The sequence below is a fragment of the Chinchilla lanigera genome, unplaced genomic scaffold, assembly GCF_000276665.1.
Source record: "Chinchilla lanigera isolate Chin_1 unplaced genomic scaffold, ChiLan1.0 scaffold00157, whole genome shotgun sequence".
Taxonomy (NCBI): domain Eukaryota; kingdom Metazoa; phylum Chordata; class Mammalia; order Rodentia; family Chinchillidae; genus Chinchilla; species Chinchilla lanigera.
The window spans coordinates 882,859-888,878 of NW_004955558.1; the positions used below are offsets into that span (position 1 = coordinate 882,859).

The following is a 6,020-nucleotide window of genomic DNA, read 5'->3' on the forward strand; positions in this document are numbered from 1 at the left end:
CTTTTGCTGCTGAGCTAAATCCCCAGCCCCCTATTTTTCTACTTTATTATTTGTCAAATATTGTGTTGGAAGAGACAGCTTGAGCCTTGGGCATTTCATTTAAAGTTCTTCCACTATTCACCCATGAACACCTGACCTGCTATCACCACTTCTAGTCAACATTACAGTGAAATAGGAAAAAGAATGACAGAGAATTTCTTTTGTTTGTTTGTGTGTTTTTCTGGTACTGGGAATCAAACTCACGACCTCGCGCTTGCCAGGCAGGTGCTGTGCCGCTGAGCTAAATCCCCAGCCCCTTTAGCTCAGTGGCACAGCGTCTGCTTAGCAAGCACAGGTCGTGAGTTTGATTCCTGGTACAGGAAGAAAAACAAACAAACAAACAAAATACATGGGGCTGGGGATTTAGCTCAGCGGCACAGCTCCTGCCTGGCAAGCGCGAGGTCATGAGTTCCATTCCCAGTACCAGAAAAAAAAGCAAAAAAAAAAACAAAAAACAAAAAACAAAAAACAAAAAAAAATCCCCAACCCCAAAAGAGATACTGAGAGGAAAGGAAGAAGCAGAGCACTGCTGTCTTCAATGACAAGATGATGTACACAGAACATCCAAAATATCCCATGAATAAACTACTGGCCTTAATATGTGAGTTTAGCAGAGTAGCTGAACTCTGTGCTGTCGATAATACGCCTTTGATGTCCAGCATGTCCGCTTGACTCAGGGCTTCCATCTCTGTGACACACTACCCATCTGTTCTCCTGTATTGTCTACTTTTCCCTTTAGAGCTCTTCCCTTATGAGGTATAGTTATTTAAAATTCCTTGTGAGACAGTTTCAACATCAGTGTCTTATCTGAGTCCGGACTGACCCTTGGTATCTCTTCAGGCTGTGAGGCTTTTTAAAAGCAGACTTTATTTTTAAAGCACTTTTAGGATCTAGTGGCCTCCCATTCTCCCTGGTTGGTGACCCCTTCCTGCGTCACTTGACCTCTGCTTCGTCCTCACACTGTCTTCTCTTTTTCTACAGCCGGTCTCCCTCTGCCTGTCTTTTCAGGACTCCTGAGATTCCGTGTAAAGCCTCCTAGATAATCCAAGGTAATCTCTTTATCTTGAGATGTTTCGTTTAATCACATTAGCAAAGTCTCTTTGGCTGTGGAAGCTCACACTCACAGATTCTAGGGATTGGGTCTCTCTATATCTTTGGGGGTCATTTTCCAGCCCACTCCGTCTTATGACTAAATCCCCTGGGCCGTGGGCTTGACAAAGATTCTCAGCTTCCTTCAGCCCATGTTAGGTGAGACAGGAAGGCACCAGTGTGCTGGGCCTGAAGGAATGGCTCCCATGGGTGCAAGGAGACACGGGATGCTCCCTCAGGGGTAGCCTGTGTTCAGGAGAATGCTCTGCGTGCATTCAGGAAAGGTTGTTCTTCCCTCTTTCTAGGCTCTTCTCTGTGCAATCCTGGTGCGGCTCCTGAAGATAAAACCCGTGAAAGTGTGACGACCCCTCAGACCTAACCTGCACGAGTCCCTTATCCCTGATCTAGTCCATGAACAGCTTTGAGTAACTAGTCAAAACTACTGTTGTGGATTCTCCCTTTGTTCAGCTTTTATTTGTAAGGTCCAGAGTGACAATTTACACGCCGTTTGCATGCCAGAGCTGAAACGTGAAGTCTCCTGCTGCTCCATCATCTTTATTCTTTCTTGATAGTTTTGTTTGGTTTTGCACGTTTTTGTTGGAGGGCCAATCTTGCGCGCGCTGACACTGTGAATATCGTCTCCCCACGTTCAAGGCTGATTTCACTTCGGCCAGTAGGTGGAGCCCTTAGGCTTCGTTTCCTCTTTTCTCTTAAGGTGAGCTTGACCTCTGCTGGTAAATTAGAGAAAGACACTCAATAGCTTTTGGAAACTTTGGTAGGGTCAGGGACCCCATATCAAACGCAACCATGGACAAGACAGCTGTGGTTTAAAAAAAAAAAAAAGTAAAACATGCTTGTGCAAGAAAATAAAACTGGGCAAATATTCTAACAAATGGCACCTGGGACTTTGGCTGTAATGGAGAGAAGCACCAGTAGAAGGTAGAGATTACAGCAAATAAGGGGTCAGTTATTGCTCAGCCTCCACTGATTTCCGCCATTTCAGAATGCTGGGTCTTCCAGTTTTTCAAGAAAAACCTGCACTTTTGTGAGATCTGCACTTTTGTTAGTGTGAAATGTCTCCCAGTATTTCAATGTCGTAAATTAGTTTAAACATTTCCAAACTATTCCAAGAAAACAAGATACAAGTAGGAGCTTGACGTAGGCTATGCATTGGAAACCAAATCAAGGGTGTGAAAAACTGATTATAAGAGCCTAGCTAGATTTTCCTTCAGCTGCAGCTACTGCTGGTCAGGTGTGGGTACTGCTATGGTGTGCATCTTAAATATGCCCCCCAGACACTCGTGTGTTACAGACCTCGTTTCCAGATGGTGGCACGCTTGGGAGGTCGTGGAAGTAGAAACTTTAGGGCTTGGGTCATTGGGGGAGTGCCCTGAAGAGGCAAATCTTGTCCCCAGGTCCCTGTGTTCTCTGTCTATCTTCTTCCTTGTCCTAGTTACTTTTCTCTTGTTGCTGAGACAAAATACTTGATGCCCAAAATTAAGTAAGGAAAGATTTATTTAGCTCACAGTTTGTGAAGGTTTCAGTCCATACTCATCTGGCTCCAAGGCAGAGTGGCTTATGGTAGAGGGCAACAGATCACGGCAGCAGAAGATAGCAAAAGTAGCAAGAGAAGAAGGGGAGGAGCAGCAGAAAGCAAGCCTCTTTCCTTCCCTTACATTGTATGCAAATTACCCACCCCAGGGTAAGAGCAGCACTCACACCCATAATCCCAATACTGGACCATGAATCAATCATCAACTCTAGGAGCCCACCCCATAACTACGTTCAGCTTTGAGGGGACATCCCGACACAAACTATGACATTCCACCCCGAGACCCCCAAAGACTCATGTACAGACCTTTATGCAAAACACATTTTAGTCCATCTCTAAGAGTTGCCAAAGTCCTAACAGTTGCAGCACTGCTGAAAAGTCCAAGTCCCAAGTCTCCTCCAAGATGTAAGGCAAACTCTTATTTGCAAGCCCCTGTGCAAATGAAAGGTTAAACTCTTCCAACATTCAATGGCACAAGTAGACATTACCATTCCAGAAGGCACAAACAGGAGGATACAAAGCACTGAGAACAAAGCAAGTCCAAAATCCAGCAGGGCAAACATGAAGTCCTGTAGTTCTGTGTGGAACATCTGAAGCAATCTGTGGCAAATTGTGAGCTCCATGTCACTCTGCCTCTATGGCACTTCTGGTGGCTATAGCTCCCATGGCTTCTCTCTTGGGCCTGCTTTGCTCCCTCTTTGCAGCTTTCTTCAGATCATCCACATTCCTGGATTTTCCAAACCTCTGGGGTCTCCACTGCACCTTTCATGTCACACTCATAGCCTCACACACTGTCCTGTCAGGGGCACGCTGCCTGGCTCCAAGACCTTCTGAAATCTAGATGGAAGCCTTCTTAATCTCAGAACTTGTGCATTCTGCATGCACCTAAACCAGCACCACATGGACGATGCTAAGGTCTGCTGCCAGCTGGAGCAGTAGCCAGGTTTTCTTCTCTCTTGGCTGTACAGGTTGAGCACTTGGATTGCTGAGTACTCTGAACCTGATTCTGAGCAACAAATTCTCTATGCCGCTACCACTCTGGCACATGGTGCAGCTGCCGCCATTCTAGAATGTGGCACTCTGCAGCTTTCTCCGCAAAGCAAAGTCTTTCATCTTTGCAGGTTTGAGCTGCAAACAGTGGAGACTTGTTGCTTCTTGTGATGCCCTCAGGCCATCTGCTATATTCTCCTTTTCCTTCTCAGAAATCTTGATCTCCTCAGCTCTGACTTTGCAACCCACAGCTTTACTGGAGATTCCTTTCTGACCAAACTCACATTTTAAATCATCATGCTGGGCTCTTCTTGATTCTCAACATAAATCTGGCTAAAAGCCCCCCCAACAATAGCCATGCCACTGCCTCAAAACTCAGCTGCCTTGAAATTTCTTTTGTGAGATTAATCAGTTTGCAGCCCTTAATCTCAGTCTCAGGCAAGGTCCCTGGACATGAGCAAAATGCAGACAAACTTTCTGCCAAGCCATAACATACATCATCATCTGGACTCCCACAACCAATGCAGTCCTTCTTCCCAGCAGAAACCTCCTAAACCCCATCTTTACCAGTAGAATTTCTACCAGCCTTCTGGACTTCTGAGCTCTGATCAGAATCTCCCACACAGAACAGCTGAAAGCATTCCAGCTCTTCTCTTTCAGGTGAAATTTCTGCACCTTTCCAAACTTCCCACAAGCCATTTCCAAAGGCTCTTGAACCACATGGTCAAGTAGAGTTACAGCAATGACGCCACTCCTGGTACCAAATTCTGTCTCAGTTACTTTTCTCTCATTGCTGAGACAAAATATGTGATGCCCAAAATTAAGGAAGGAGAAGTTTATTTAGCTCACAGTTTGTGGAGGTTTCAGTCCACACTCGGCTGGCTCCAAGGCAGAGCAGCACATGGCAGAGGGCAATAATTCATGGCTGAGAAAAACAGCAAAAACAGCAAGAGTAAAGAGGGAGAAGAGGCAGAGAGTAAGCCTCTTTCCTGCAAATTACCCGCCCCAGGGCGGGTGCAGTGCTCACATCCATAATCCCAACATTGGACCATGAATCAATCATAAACTCCAGAGGCCCACCCCATGACTGCATGAGGCTTTGGGAGGATATCCAGACACAAACCATAACATTCCTCTTCCCCTTCTTCTTCCCTTTCTCACTCTCACACTTCCTCTCCCTCTCCTCTCTTCTTCTTCCCAGCTGCCATGATGTAAGCAACTTTGCTCTACAACACTTCTCTGCCATGATGTTCTGCCTCTCCACAGGCCTCAGAGCAATGGAGTTCACTGACCTTGAGCTGAAATCTCTGAAAACATGGGCCAAAAGATGGTTGTCTCAGATATTTTGTCACAGCAATGGAAAGTGACTAACACAAACACCGTCCTTCCTGCAGTTCATGTCCATACGATTTGGAGCCTTTCCTCAGCTCTGCCCCAAGCTGCAACTTCACATCAAATGTAGCATGTTCTCAGACCTGGGTTCTGCCTTTGAGATCAGCTCCTTTTCCCAGATTCAGTTATCTGCAAGTTGTAGTGTTACAAGAATGATGTCCCCAGGGAGTCTTGCATCACACATGGTGCAAGCCAAAGATCCTCAAATCCTGCAGCTACTGAGATTTTAAAATCTAGAGGAAATAAATGGGAACCCCACCCTGCAGAAGTATAGTGTATTTAAAACTGCCAGTGCTGCCCTTTTCCAGGAGGGATTACCTGAGTGATGGTGTTCTCCTGTCATGTGCACCAGAAGGCTTTCTCCCCGACACGGGAACAAATGTCTGTTTTGCCTTCCCCAGCACAGTTACTCCGCTGATATTGTGAACCATACTAAAAAATGGGGGAAGTCAGTAAGGAATGACTCCACTAAGCAGGAACCAAACTAAATTAGATATTAACCCCCACCGCTGTCTCCACCCCACAGAGCCTCGTGCCAGCTGTGGAGTTTCATACCCAGGTGGCCAGGGTTCCCAGCCAAGAGGAGAAAACCAGCTCCCATCCCCACCACCCGCACTGACCTACACCAACGGTCACCACGGTCCTTTCTTTCTCAGTCACAATCTCAGGATTCATATTATTTTATTATTTATGTTGCCTGGTCAGTGTTGGCTCACAGATTCTTCCAGAGCAAGGGGTGGGCCGACAGTGATGGAAAGGTAGGACAGTTTGCCAAAGGAAAATCAGAATGGGGCTGTAGTGGATTGATAACTGGTGGTCGACTTATAACCCCCAGCTGAACTGAGTGAGTGGTGCTGGGTGTGGGAGGCCCACCTGAGGACTGTTGCCAGCAGCATAAGAGGCAGACCTGGAGAAGAAGAAGCAGGCTGTCGGGAGCTGAGAGAGACCGTGGGGAGCT

General features: G+C 46.4%; 1 long non-coding RNA gene across 2 annotated transcripts in view; it reads left to right on the plus strand.

The window, feature by feature from the left end:
* LOC102009328 overlaps positions 1–5,685 on the plus strand; it is a 17,514-nt gene extending 11,829 nt beyond the window's left edge. The window contains exons 5-7 of one of the 2 annotated variants that reach the window (XR_001232329.1): positions 1,021–1,088; positions 1,434–1,843; positions 5,589–5,685. This is a non-coding gene — a long non-coding RNA (uncharacterized LOC102009328). Of the gene's footprint in view, positions 1–1,020; positions 1,089–1,433; positions 2,640–5,588 lie in introns of those variants that run through there. The other variant, XR_001232328.1, reaches the window with a different exon arrangement.
* The last annotated feature ends 335 nt before the right edge of the window (positions 5,686–6,020 follow it).